This window comes from Lithobates pipiens, unplaced genomic scaffold, assembly GCF_037356315.1.
Source record: "Lithobates pipiens isolate NorthernLeopardFrog02 unplaced genomic scaffold, aLitPip1_a1.2 Scaffold_19, whole genome shotgun sequence".
Classification (NCBI taxonomy): domain Eukaryota; kingdom Metazoa; phylum Chordata; class Amphibia; order Anura; family Ranidae; genus Lithobates; species Lithobates pipiens.
In genome coordinates, this window is record NW_027507764.1 from 35,104,491 (window position 1) to 35,117,309 (window position 12,819).

At 44.0% G+C, this 12,819-nt stretch overlaps 1 protein-coding gene across 2 annotated transcripts in view; it reads right to left on the bottom strand.

Moving 5' to 3' along the window:
* Nucleotides 1–12,819, bottom strand: part of GJC2 (gap junction protein gamma 2) — a 149,373-nt gene that overhangs the window by 106,515 nt on the left and 30,039 nt on the right. For both annotated transcript variants that reach the window (XM_077490637.1, XM_077490638.1), the window contains exon 2: nt 6,615–6,726. The gene's annotated coding sequence lies outside the window, so the exon portion shown is untranslated. The remainder of the gene's footprint in view (nt 1–6,614; nt 6,727–12,819) is intronic.

A 12,819-nucleotide genomic window follows, 5' to 3' on the forward strand; every position in this document is an offset into this window, starting at 1 on the left:
ACTGGAGACCATTGCTGCCATTTCACCAGTGAGACTTGGAGGCCAGCTCTGCCATTTCACCGCTGAGTTCTGGAAACCACCTCTGCAAATTCACTATTGTAAGCTGGAGGCCACCGCTACCATTTCACCATTAAGACCTGAAAGCCACCTCTACTACTTTACCATTGAGACCTGGAAGCCACCTCTGCCGTTTCACCACTGAGACCTGGAAGCCACCTCTGCCATTTCAACACTGAGACCCAGAAGCCACCTCTGCAGGTTCACTATTGTAGATTAGAGGCTACCTCTGCCATTTCACCACTGAATCCTAAAAGACACCTCTGCCTTTCCACCACTGAGACCTGGTGGCCATCTCTCACATTTCATCTTTGAGGCCCAGGGTGCCTTCAGTCTCTGTCATTTGTATGTTCTTCTTCCTTCACCTCCTAATTTATGTTCTACTGCAGGAGTTTCCAGAATGGTGAAGAGTCTCCACAACCAATAACTGAAAGTTTATTTTCTTCAATAAAAAGGAATGGACCTTTCGCTAGCCAGGCACTAACTAGGAGATCCGGGAAAAACCTGATTGGGTTCAGTTGGGCACCATTGACAATGCAATCCCAGACATCCAGAGGACTACAATGGTGCATACTAGGCGAACGTCCTACATCATGCTCAGCAGATATTGTGTAATAAAATGTAGACGCGCAGAGCTGCTACAGACAGAAGTATTGTCTGCCGGTTACCAGGGCTCTGCTTCTGTAACATCTGCAGGAGCTATTCATTATCCTCATTGCCCTCATTCCCAGGAGCTACATAACCTAAACAAAGCGGAGAACCTAAATATAGTGCGCAATAACAGGAACCCAACGGCCTTCCGATATGTCCCCATCTCTTTGTTCACACACCTCTGGAAGGCACAAAGGAATGAGCAAGGTGTGTGAAAATGTTACGGTTCAAAGGACTTCAGCACAGAGGAAAGGGAAGGCAGTAAAGACAGCTGGGTTGGCAAAGGGCACGTAGACCTTTTTCTGACCACCCTTTGCCTTAAATTCCCAAGACTTCCAAGACAAGATTTCCAAGTTGTTTTTTTTTTGGTATGGTGAGCAAAATATTTCAGCACAAATTCTTTATAACATAACAGGCCCCCAAACCGTCACTGAATATGTGCACAATGCCCAGTAGGTAAAGCAGGACATTTGTTTGACTTTCCTTTAGCTTTGAAATGTTATAGCAAACCTTTTTTTTTGCATTAATAACCGGGGTGTAGCACCACATCCTCAAATGCTATAAATATTCATTCCCAAGTGAAACCGGGAGAAATAAAAAATAAAAATAAAAAACCCAGGACTTTAACCTTGGTTCATGCCTATGCATTTTTTGGTGCGTTTTCTGTTGTGTATAAACGCACTATGGATTTCCTATGGATCAAGGTTCACATTTGAGCATTTTGAGCTGGATAATTTTTTTGGAAAGGGTGGCAGATTTAGTTTTGCATGTAATAGACTTTAATGGACCTATAGCAAAAAATACAAGTGTTGCATTATTTATGAGTTTTGCAGGGGGGGGGGGGGGGGGGGGGAGGGGGTTTGACTAATAGAAAAGTCGCTTGGCACCTCGCTTGGGTGCTTCTGCCAAAAAAGTGCTTCCTGCCCTTCAAACCCCTTCCAGCAGACTGAGAGCTAATACCAGCCCTGTTGCCCCAAGCATCGTACACAGACAAGATGTTGAGGTAAAACCAAAAGGAACGACTGTTTATTGTACAGAAATACCATTTTTTTTATACACTTCAAAAGTAGGCCAGTCACCCACATGAAACAATAAAACCAAATATTTTTCCCAAAGCATCACACAATGGTTCCATAATGAGGCAAAGTTAATACAAGACTAATCCCATCATGCAGGAACCTTCAAGAGGATTAGCCAATGGACAGAAAAAATAGGCAACTCAATTAACTCAATTAACAATGGCAACCCTAACTCTAAAACTAGCCCTAATGATTACCGCTAACCCTTACTCTAAACCTAACCGTAACTCCAATCCCAACCTTAGACCTAAACCTAAGTCTAACCTAAGTCTAACCCTAATATTTACTGCTAACCCTAACTCTAAGCCCTTGTACACACGGTCGGACATTCCGATGGAAAATGTCCGATCGGATCGTGTTGTCGGATAATCCGACAGTGTGTGGGCTCCATCGGACTGTTTCCATCGGAATATCCGACGGACAAAGTTTGAGAGCTTGGCTATAAAACTTTCCGACAACATGATCCGATCGGACCTTGTCTGATCATGTGTAGAGAATTCCGATCGGACAAAGTGCCACGCATGCTCAGATCAAATTCCTAGACCAAAGCTATTGGCTACTAGCCTGAACGTAGTCCCGTCGTAACAAAATAACGTCATCACATTCTGAACGATCGGATTTTCTGACAACTTTGTCTGACCGTGTGTATGCAACACAAGTTTCGGACAAGATCCGTCAGACAAAATCCTACGGATTTTGTTGTCGGAATGTCTGACCGTGTGTACAAGGGCTAACTTTAACTCTAATGATTACTCTAACCCTAAACCTAACCCTAATGATTACCACGGAGAACGGAGATCGGCGATGTGATAGATCGAGCGAGACACGGCTTGCTCGTACAGCGGGGAGACAACGCTGGATCCAAGGGAGAAGGTAAGTAAACCTCCTCCTGGATCCAGCGATGCAGTCCCGAGTCTGGCTCGGGGTTAACACTTTTGGTATAAAAATTCCACCCCGAGCCAGACTCGGGAAGACCGTCAGGGGGGTTAATGAAAAAATTTGATTGTTTACATTTTTTTAATTGATATTTTATTAATACTATTCCAGAGGTACCCAGGATCACACACCTTCCAAAGAACAGCACCCCCTAAAAAGCCAGGGCCTATGGTCAGTAGGCAAGAGGCCACCCTGCAGCTCCCTCCAAAAGCCCCCGTCCTCATTGGGTCAGTCACAGAAAGTATGAAAGTTCTATTCTCATGGAGTGCTACTTTGATGCGTCTTTGATGTTACTTTACACTCTCTGGCACATAAGTCACATGAAAGACACATCAGAGTAGTGCAGGAACCTTTATATGTCCAAAGTGTTAGGGTTAGGGTTAAGGGCTAGCGTTAAATGTTAGCGTTAGAGTTAGAATTTGGATGAGCGAGTTTGGGATGGAGGAACTTGACTGGCTTGCACAGAGTCCTGACCTCAACCCAATAGAACACCTTTGGGACGAATTAAAGCAGAGACTGTGAGCCAGGCCTTCTCATCCAACATCAGTGCCTGACCTCACAAATGCGCTTCTGGAAGAATGGTCAAACACTCCCATAGACACACTCCTAAACCTTGTGGACGGCCTTCCCAGAAGAGTTGAAGCTGTTATAGCTGGAAAAGGTGGGCCAACTCAATATTGAACCCTACAGACTAAGACTGGCATTAAAGTTCATGTGCGTGTAAAGGCAGGCGTCCCAGTACTTTTGGTAATATAGTGCATACAGGCATACCCCACTTATAAGTACACAATGGGGTTTATTTACTAAAGCTGTAAAGTGCAAAATCAGGTTCACTTCTACATAGAATCCAATGAACTTCCAGGTTTTATTACCAAAGCTTAATTGAACAAGCTGGGGTTAGAAGCTCATTGGATTCTATGTAGAAGGGAGCCTGATTTTGCACTTTCCAGCTTTAGTAAATAAACCCCCATTGTGTACTTAAAAGTGGGGTATGCCTGTATACAGTTGTGTGAAAAAGTATTTGCCCCCTTCCTGATTTTTTTATTTTTATTTTTTATGCATATTTCTCACACTTAAATGATTCAGATCACCAAAGCAATTTTAATTTTACACAAAGATAACCCGAGTGAATCCAAGATGCAGTTTTTATATAATTGTTTTCATTTATTAAGGGAAAAAAGCTGTTCAAACCTGCCTGGCCCTATGTGAAAAAAGTAATTGCCCCTCCCATGCTCAAGCATGAATGAACTGTGATTAACCACAATTTTCTGGAAAGCTGAGTTAAATTTCACTTGCCGCACCCAGGCCTGATTACTGCCAGACCTGTTGAATCAAGAAATCACATAAATAGAAGCTGTCTGGCAAAGTGAAGCACGCTAACAGATCACAAAAAAAAAAACACACATCATGTCTCAATCTAAAAAATTCAAGAACAGATTAGAAACAAAGTTATGTACATGTATCGGTCTAGGAAGGGTTTCAAAGCTTCTAAGGCTTCGGACCTCCAGTGAACCACCATTATCCACAAATGGAGATAACTTGGAAGAGTGGTGAACCTTCCCAGGGAGTGGCCGGCCTCCAAAAATTACTCCAAGAGCATGACGACGACTCATCCAGGAGGTCATAAAAGAACCCAGAACAACATCTAAAGAACTTCCGGCCTCACTTGCCTCGGGTAAGATCGGTGTTCATGATCCAACAATAAGAAAGAGACTGGGCAAAAATGGCGTCCATGGGAGATTTCTGAGGCCAAAGTCACTGCTGGCCAAAAAAGAACAAAAAGGCTCATCTCACATTTACCAAAAAACATCTCGATTATCCCCAAGACTTTTAGGCAAATATTCTGTGAGACAAAAATGTAACTTTTTGGAAGGTGTGCGCCCCGTTACATCTGGCATAAAACGAATACAGCATTTCATAACAAGAACATCAAACCAACAGTCAGACATGGTGGTGGTAGTGTGATGGTCTGGAGATGCTTTACAGCTTCAGGACCTGGATGACCTACCATAATTGATGGAACCATGAATTCTGAGCTCTACCAGAAAATCCTGAAGGAGAACATCCGGCCATCAGTTTGTGACCTCAAAGCTCAAGTGCACTTGCAAGAGGACAATGATCTGAAACACAACCGCAAGTCCACCTCCAAATGGTTCAAACAAAGCAAAATTTAGGTTTTGGAGTGTCCTAGTCAAAGCCCGGACTTAAATCCAATTGAGATGTTCTATCATGACCTTACACAGGCCGTTCATGCTGGAAACCCCCCCCCCCCAATGTGGTTGAATTAAAACAATTCTGCAAAGAAGAGTGGGCCAAAATTGCTCCACAGCCATGTGAAAGACTCATTGCCAGTTATCGCAAACGCTTCATTGCAGTTGTTGCCGCCAAGGGTGGCACAACCAGTTATTAGGTTTAGGGGGCAATTACTTTTTTTGCATAAAGCCAGGCAGGTTTGGACAGCTTTTTTGCCTTAATAAATGACACCAGCATTTAATAACTGCATTTTGTATTTACTCAGATTATCTTTGTGTAATAATACATTTTGTTTGATGATCTGAGTCATTTAAGTGTGACAAGTATGCAAAAAAAGAAATGAAAAATCTGATTTTTCACAGCATTAACATACATTATTAATAATAATTAAGAAAATAAATAAATATATATATATATATATATATATATATATATATATATATATATATATATATATATATATGAAAATTAATTCATTATTATATAATTATTAACATTTATCATTTATTATTATTTTATTTACATTTTTCTTCCATTTATATATATATATATATATATATACTTTGTGTGTGTGTGTGTGTGTGTGTGTATATATATATATATATATATATATATATATATATATATATATATATATATAATTATTAACATTTATCATTTATTATTATTTTATTTACATTTTCTTCTATTTATATATATATACTTTGTGTATATATATATATATATATATATATATATATATATATATATATGAAAATGTATTAATGATAATAATAATAATAATAAATAATTATATATATATATATATATATATATACATGATTATTAACATTTATTATTATTATTATTTTATTTACATTTTTTCATATATATATATATATATATATATATATATACACACACACATTATATTATAATATTATTATTATACAGGGTTTATATTGCACCAACAGTTTGTGAAGCGCTTTACAATATGAGGGCAAACAGTAACAATACAAATCAATACAGGAGGGATCAGAGGATCCTGCTTGTTAGAGCTTACAGTCTAGAATTATGTATATACACAAATATACACACGGTATGTGTATGTATATATATATATATATATATATATATATACAGCCATGCCCCACTTTTAAGTACACAATGGGGTTTATTTACTAAAGCTGGAAAGTGCAAAATCAGGCTCCCTTCTGCATAGAAACCAATGAGCTTCCAGGTTTTATTACCAAAGCTTAATTGGACAAGCTGGGGTTAGAAGCTCATTGGTTTCAATAAGAGAGGTGAGCCTGATTTTCCACTTTTCAGCTTTAGTAAAATAAGCCCCATTGTGTACTTAAAAGTGGGGTATGCCTGTATATATATTTAATTTTTACTTTTTTTTTTTTTTTTACTTTTTTGAATATAGATCTCTGTCCTAAACATGTTTGAAACCATTTACTGCTGACTGCCCACCTACCTCTACATTGCTGCACAAAAATGCTGAATCACCCTAACCCTTCCCCCTCCCCCCACACACACACAATCATTCCTGCCCCCGGTACGGCTCTGATTTTCTAGTAACACAAACAACAATAATAATTATAATATTAAAAATAATAATTATACAATTTAAAAATAATAATGATAAATTGTTACCTTTTCGCTCAGAAGAAAAAAATAAAATAAAGGCGATATTTGTGGACCCCTCTGGCTTCTCACAGCATCCCCTGCCAGGAACGGACGTGTGTCGGACTGGAGGTGACCAGATCTGGGGACACAACAAGAGAAGACAATTGATTATTGTCACCCGGGGGCCACCGTCCTCTTAGTGCAAGGAACGTCATGTCAGGACCCTCAATGACCCATTGTACCGGGGGAATGGATGATTGTGTCAGGGGGATGAACCACAAAGGACCAGAGTCAAGTGATGCTGTGTTCCAGGACTAACTTTGAAAAAGAAAAATCCTAAAAATCAGTGTGGCGCTGACCATCCAGAACCCTCCTGTGTGCTCCTCTCTGATGATCTCCCCTGAGGAATGCCGGATAATGTCGGGACCCCCGGCTGTGGACAATCAATAGCACTGATCAACTATCAAATATCATTGATTAGGATCAATAAACGCTCAGGGGTTAAATATCAATACACAAAATCAGAAAACTTTATTAATCCCAAAGGGAAATTTTTGAATGAATGATTTCTTTTCATGAATCTATATTAAAACCCTTGACACTAAATTCTTAAATTCTTAAAGTTTCTTATTTTATTCATTTTATTTATTAACCATTTCAGCTCAGGAAGATCCCCCCCCCCCCCCCCCCCCCCCCCCATTACCAGGCCAATATTTTGCGATACGGCACTGCATTCATTTAATCTAATAAAATGTACGTCCTTTTTTTCTCACAAATAGAGCTTTCGTTTGGTGGTATTTGATCACCTCTGCGGGTTTTTATTTTTTGCACTGTAACAAAAAAAAGCGACAATTTTGAAAAAACAAACAAAAAAAAAACATTATTTTATAGCAGATAATGCAATTAGCATCCCTGCCTAGAGAGAAGCCCAATTAGTAATTTTAGGAAGCCCATTCTGTAAAGTCAGACACATAGGGGGGAGATTAGTTAAAAATGGTGCCCACAGAATCTGGTGCAGCTAACCAATCAGCTTCTAGGTTTTAGTGTGCTTACTCTTCACAACTGCACCAAATTATGTGTGCACCAGTTTTAGTAAATCTCCCCCCCATATGGATTTATTTTAGGAATTCGCTGGACGAATGTCACAAGCACTCGCCAAGCCTCCATGAATTCCAACCAGTGGCGGCTGCTGTGTACTCAGAGGGGAAATTTAAGGGGTAGAGGATTTGTGCTAGGAGGAGGGATTGGGGGAAATTTGTGCTGGGGGGATTTGGAGGGGGGGATGGGGAGAAAATGTGTAACTGGAGGGGAAATTTGAGAGGTAGAAGATTTGTGCTAGGAGGGGAGACTGGGGGGAGAATTTGTGGTGGGGGAGGATATGTGTATTCAGAGGGGAAATTTGAGAGGAAGAGGATTTGTGCTAGGAAGGGGGATATCATGTACTTAGAGGGAAAATTTGAGGGTGGGGGAATTTGTGCTAGAAGGGGGGATTGGGGGCAGAATTTGTGTTGGGGGATTAGGAGTGGACGTGGGGGGAAGGGTGTGTACTCAGGGGGGAAATTTGAGGGGTAGAAGATTTTTGCCAAGAGGGGAGATGGGGGGGGGGGGATTTGTGCTGGGGGCATTTGGAGTGGGGGAGGAGAATGTGTACTCGGAGAGGAAATTTGGGAGGAAGAGGATTTGTGCTAGGAGGGGGATGTGTACTTAGAGGGGAAATTTGAGGGGGGGGGGTATGTACTGTATACTCAGAGGGGAAATTTGAGGGGTAGAAGATATGTGCAAGGAGGGGAGATTGGGGGGAGAGTTTGTGCTGGGGGATTTGGAGTGGGGGGGAGAGAATGTGTACTCAGAGGGGAAATTTGGGAGCAAGAGGATTTGTGCTAGGACGGGGGGATGTGTACTTAGAGGGGAAATTTGAGGGGTAGAGGTCTTGTGTTAGGAGGGAGGATGGGGGGGGGGGTGGGAATTGGAGCTGGAGGGGGGGTTTGGAGTGGGGGGGTGGAGGATGTGTTCTAGAAGGGGGGATTGGGGGGAGAATTTGTGCTGGGGGGGTTGGAGTGAGGGGGGAGAATGTGTACTCAGAGGGGAAATTTGAGAGGTAGAGGACTTGTGCAAGGAGGGAGGATTGGGGGTGTGGGAATTGGAGCTGGAGGGGGGAGATTTGGAGTGGGGGATGGAGGATGTGTTCTAGAAGGGGGGTTGGGGGAGAATTTGTGCTGGGGGGGTTGGAGTGGGGCAGAGAATGTGTACTCAGAGGGAAATTTGAGAGGTAGAGGACTTGTGCTAGGAGGGAGGATGGGGGGGGGAATTGGAGCTGGAGGGGAGGGAAATTTGGAGTGGGGGATGGAGGATGTGTACTCAGAGAGGAAATTTGAGGGTGGGGGAATTTGTGCTAGAAGGGGGGATTGGGGGCAGAATTTGTGTTGGGGGGATTAGAGTGGACGTGGGGGGAAGGGTGTGTACTCAGGGGGGAAATTTGAGGGGTAGAAGATTTTTGCCAAGAGGGGAGATGGGGGGGGGGGGGAATTTGTGCTGGGGGCATTTGGATGGGGGGATGTGTATTCGGAGAGGACATTTGAGGGGGGGATATGTACTGTAAAATCAGAGGGGAAATTTGAGGGGTAGAAGATTTGTGCCAGGAGGGAAGATGAGGGGGGAGAATTTGTGCTAGGAGGGGGATGTGTACTTAGAGAGGAAATTTGAGGGGGATATGTACTGTATAATCAGAGGGGAAATTTGAAGGGGTAGAAGATTTGTGCAAGGAGGGGAGATTGGGGGGAGAATTTGTGCTGGGGGCATTTGGAGTGGGGAGGGGGGGAGAATGTGTACTCAGAGGAGAAATTTGAGAGGAAGAGGATTTGTGCTAGGAAGGGGGGATGTGTACTTAGAGGGGAAATTTGCGGGTGGGGGAATTTGTGCTAAAAGGGGAGATTGGGGGCAGAATTTGTTTTGGGGGGATTAGGAGTGGACGTGGGGGGAAGGGTGTGTACTCAGGGAGGAAATTTGAGGGGTAGAAGATTTTTGCCAGGATGGGAGATGGGGGGGAAGGAATTTGTGCTGGAGGGATTTGGATGGGGGGGATGAATGTGTACTCGGAGAGGACATTTGAGAGGAAGAGGATTTGTGCTAGGAGGGGGATGTGTACTTAGAGGGGAAATTTGAGGGGGATATGTACTGTAAAATCAGAGGGGAAATTTGAGGGGTAGAAGATTTGTGCCAGGAGGGAAGATGAGGGGGGAGAATTTGTGCTAGGAGGGGGATGTGTACTTAGAGAGGAAATTTGAGGGGGGGGGGATATGTACTGTATAATCAGAGGGGGAATTGGAGGGGTAGAAGATTTGTGCAAGGAGAGGAGATTGGAGGGAGAATTTGTGCTGGGGGCATTTGGAGTGGGGGGGGGGGGGGGGAATGTGTACTCAGAGGGGAAATTTGAGAGGAAGAGGATTTGTGCTAGGAAGGGGGATGTGTACTTAGAGGGGAAATTTGGGGGTGGGGAAATTTGTGCTAGAAGGGGGGATTGGGGGCAGAATTTGTGTTGGGGGGATTAGGAGTGGACGTGGGGGGAAGGATGTGTACTCAGGAGGGAAATTTGAGGGGTAGAAGATTTTTTCCAGGAGGGGAGATAGGGGGGGGGGGGATTTGTGCTGGATGGATTTGGGTGTGGGGGGGGGGAAATGTGTACTCGGAGAGGACATTTGAGAGGAAGAGGATTTGTGCTAGGAGGGGGATGTGTACTTAGAGGGGAAATTTGAGGGGGGGATATGTACTGTAAAATCAGAGGGGAAATTTGAGGGGTAGAAGATTTGTGCAAGGAGGGGAGATTGGGGGGAGAATTTGTGCTGGGGGCATTTGGAGTGGGGAGGGGGGGAGAATGTGTACTCAGAGGGGAAATTTGAGAGGAAGAGGATTTGTGCTAGGAAGGGGGGTGTATACTTAGAGGGGAAATTTGGGGGTGGGGGAATTTGTGCTAGAAGGGGGGATTGGGGGCAGAATTTGTGTTGGGGGGATTAGGAGTGGACATGGAGGGAAGGGTGTGTACTCAGGTGGTAAATTTGAGGGGTAGAAGATTTTTGCCAGGAAGGGAGATGGGGGGGGGAGAATTTGTGCTGGATGCATTTGGGATGGGGGGGGGATGTGTACTCTGAGAGGACATTTGAGAGGAAGAGGATTTGTGCTAGGAGGGGGATGTTTACTTAGGAGAGGAAATTTGAGGGGGGGGGGTATGTACTGTATAATCAGAGGGGAAATTTGAGGGGTAGAAGATTTGTGCAAGGAGGGGAGATTGGGGGGAGAATTTGTGCTGGGGGAATTTGGAGTGGGGGGGGGGATGTGTACTCAGAGGGGAAATTTGAGAGGAAGAGGTTTTGTTCTAGGAAGGGGCGATGTGTACTTAGAGGGGAAATTTGGGGGTAGGGGAATTTGTGCTAGAAGGGGGGATTGGGGGAGAATGTGTACTCAGAGGGGACATTTGAGGGGTCGAGGTCTTATGTTAGGAGGGAGGATGGGGGGTGGGAATTGGAGCTGGAAGGGGGGAGATTTGTAGTGGAGGGTGGAGGATGTGTTCTAGAAGGGGGGATTGGGGGGAGAATTTGTGCTGGGGGGTTGAAGTGGGGGGGGGGAGAGGATGTATACTCAGAGGGGCAATTTGAGGGGTAGAGGATGTGTTCTAGGAAGGGGGATTGGGGGGTTGGGAATTGGAGCTGGAGGGGGGTTGGAGTGGGGGGTGGAGCATGTGTTCTAGAAGGGGGGGATTGGGGGGGATAATTTGTGCTGGGGGGGGGGGGGGTTGGAGTGGAGGGGGAGATGTGTACTCAGAGGGGAAATTTGCTGGGTAGAGGATTTGTGCTAGAAGGGGTGATTTTATTTTTATTTTTTGGGATGGGGCATTTGTGCTGGGAGGATTTGGGGGATGAGGGGCAAATATTTATTCTGGGAGCGGGGATTTCACCAGGGAGGGGGGGGTTGGATTTTTATCGGGAGGAGGGGGAATTTACGCTTAGGAGGAAGGCACGCAGATTGGTGCTCAATTTTTTTTGGGGGGGGGGGTGGGGTTTGCTAACACATAATGCTCGTATGTGACCAATAAAAATTGCTCTGATCCGTCCCTGAAGCCCTGATTGGTCCTGTCCCGCCTGGTTGATCACCCATGGAGGTAAGTTCAGTGGGGACCGGGGGGGGGGGGGGGCTGAAAAAGGTGAACTTCCACTTTAAAGCCTGCCCCCTTGTGTTAGATGGACGGCATTGCACCAATCGCGCTCACATTTATATTTAACAATCTTTATAAAGACTAAAAAATTTCCCTTTAAAGGACATGGAGAGTCGGGGGATGGTAAAGTATAAATTCCAAAGAATCATAAGAAGAACAAAAACACATAAACAAACAAACAAAAATATAAATAAATAGAAGAACGGAACAATAAATTCGATGGAACGAATTATCTGATTATGGAAAACTCCTTTTGTGAGCCTGAGAAAATATTTGGTATCGCGGCTGAAAATCTCCCCGGGGGTTAGAGGTTAATGAGCACCGCTACAGCCTCTGTGACCGATAGGACGGGTCTGGGGGGTGGGGGGGGGGGGCAGTGGGAAAAGCTTTTACTTTCCATAAAGGGAGAGCAGAGCGTTGTGCGGGAAGAAGAAGAGGATTCTGGGAAGCGATATGAAGATAAGATGAAGGCCGCGGCGATATGGGGGGGCGGAGGGAGGAAGACGGATATTTATAAATTGTTACATAACATTTCATGAAGAACCGCGACAAGGAAAACGTTTTCCGTGATTGGATGTTTATTATTCCCACATGTGAGTGGAGAGGTTTAAATATTCAGCCTTAAAGGGGCACTCCGCTCCTGGGGCATTCGTACCTCCAAGGCTGGTTTACACCACAAATTCTGCGTCCCGCAATGTATTTCTGCATGCACAATTTTTTTATGCATTTTATGCGTTTTGGATGCATTCCAATTTTACTCTTTACTTTTTTTTTTTTCCTGTGCGTTTACATTTTTTTATGCATTTTGCCACATTCCAGACGGATTCCATACAGGAAAAAATGCAACACGTTCTACTTTTGTTGACTGCACTGCTGTGAACTGGGGCCATAGACACAGACACCCTCCTAAACCTTGTGGACTCTTCCCAGAAGAGTTGAAGCTGTTATAGCTGCAAAGGGCGGAGCCAACTCAATATTGAACCCTATGGACTAAGACTGGGATGCCATTAAAGCTCATGTGCGTCT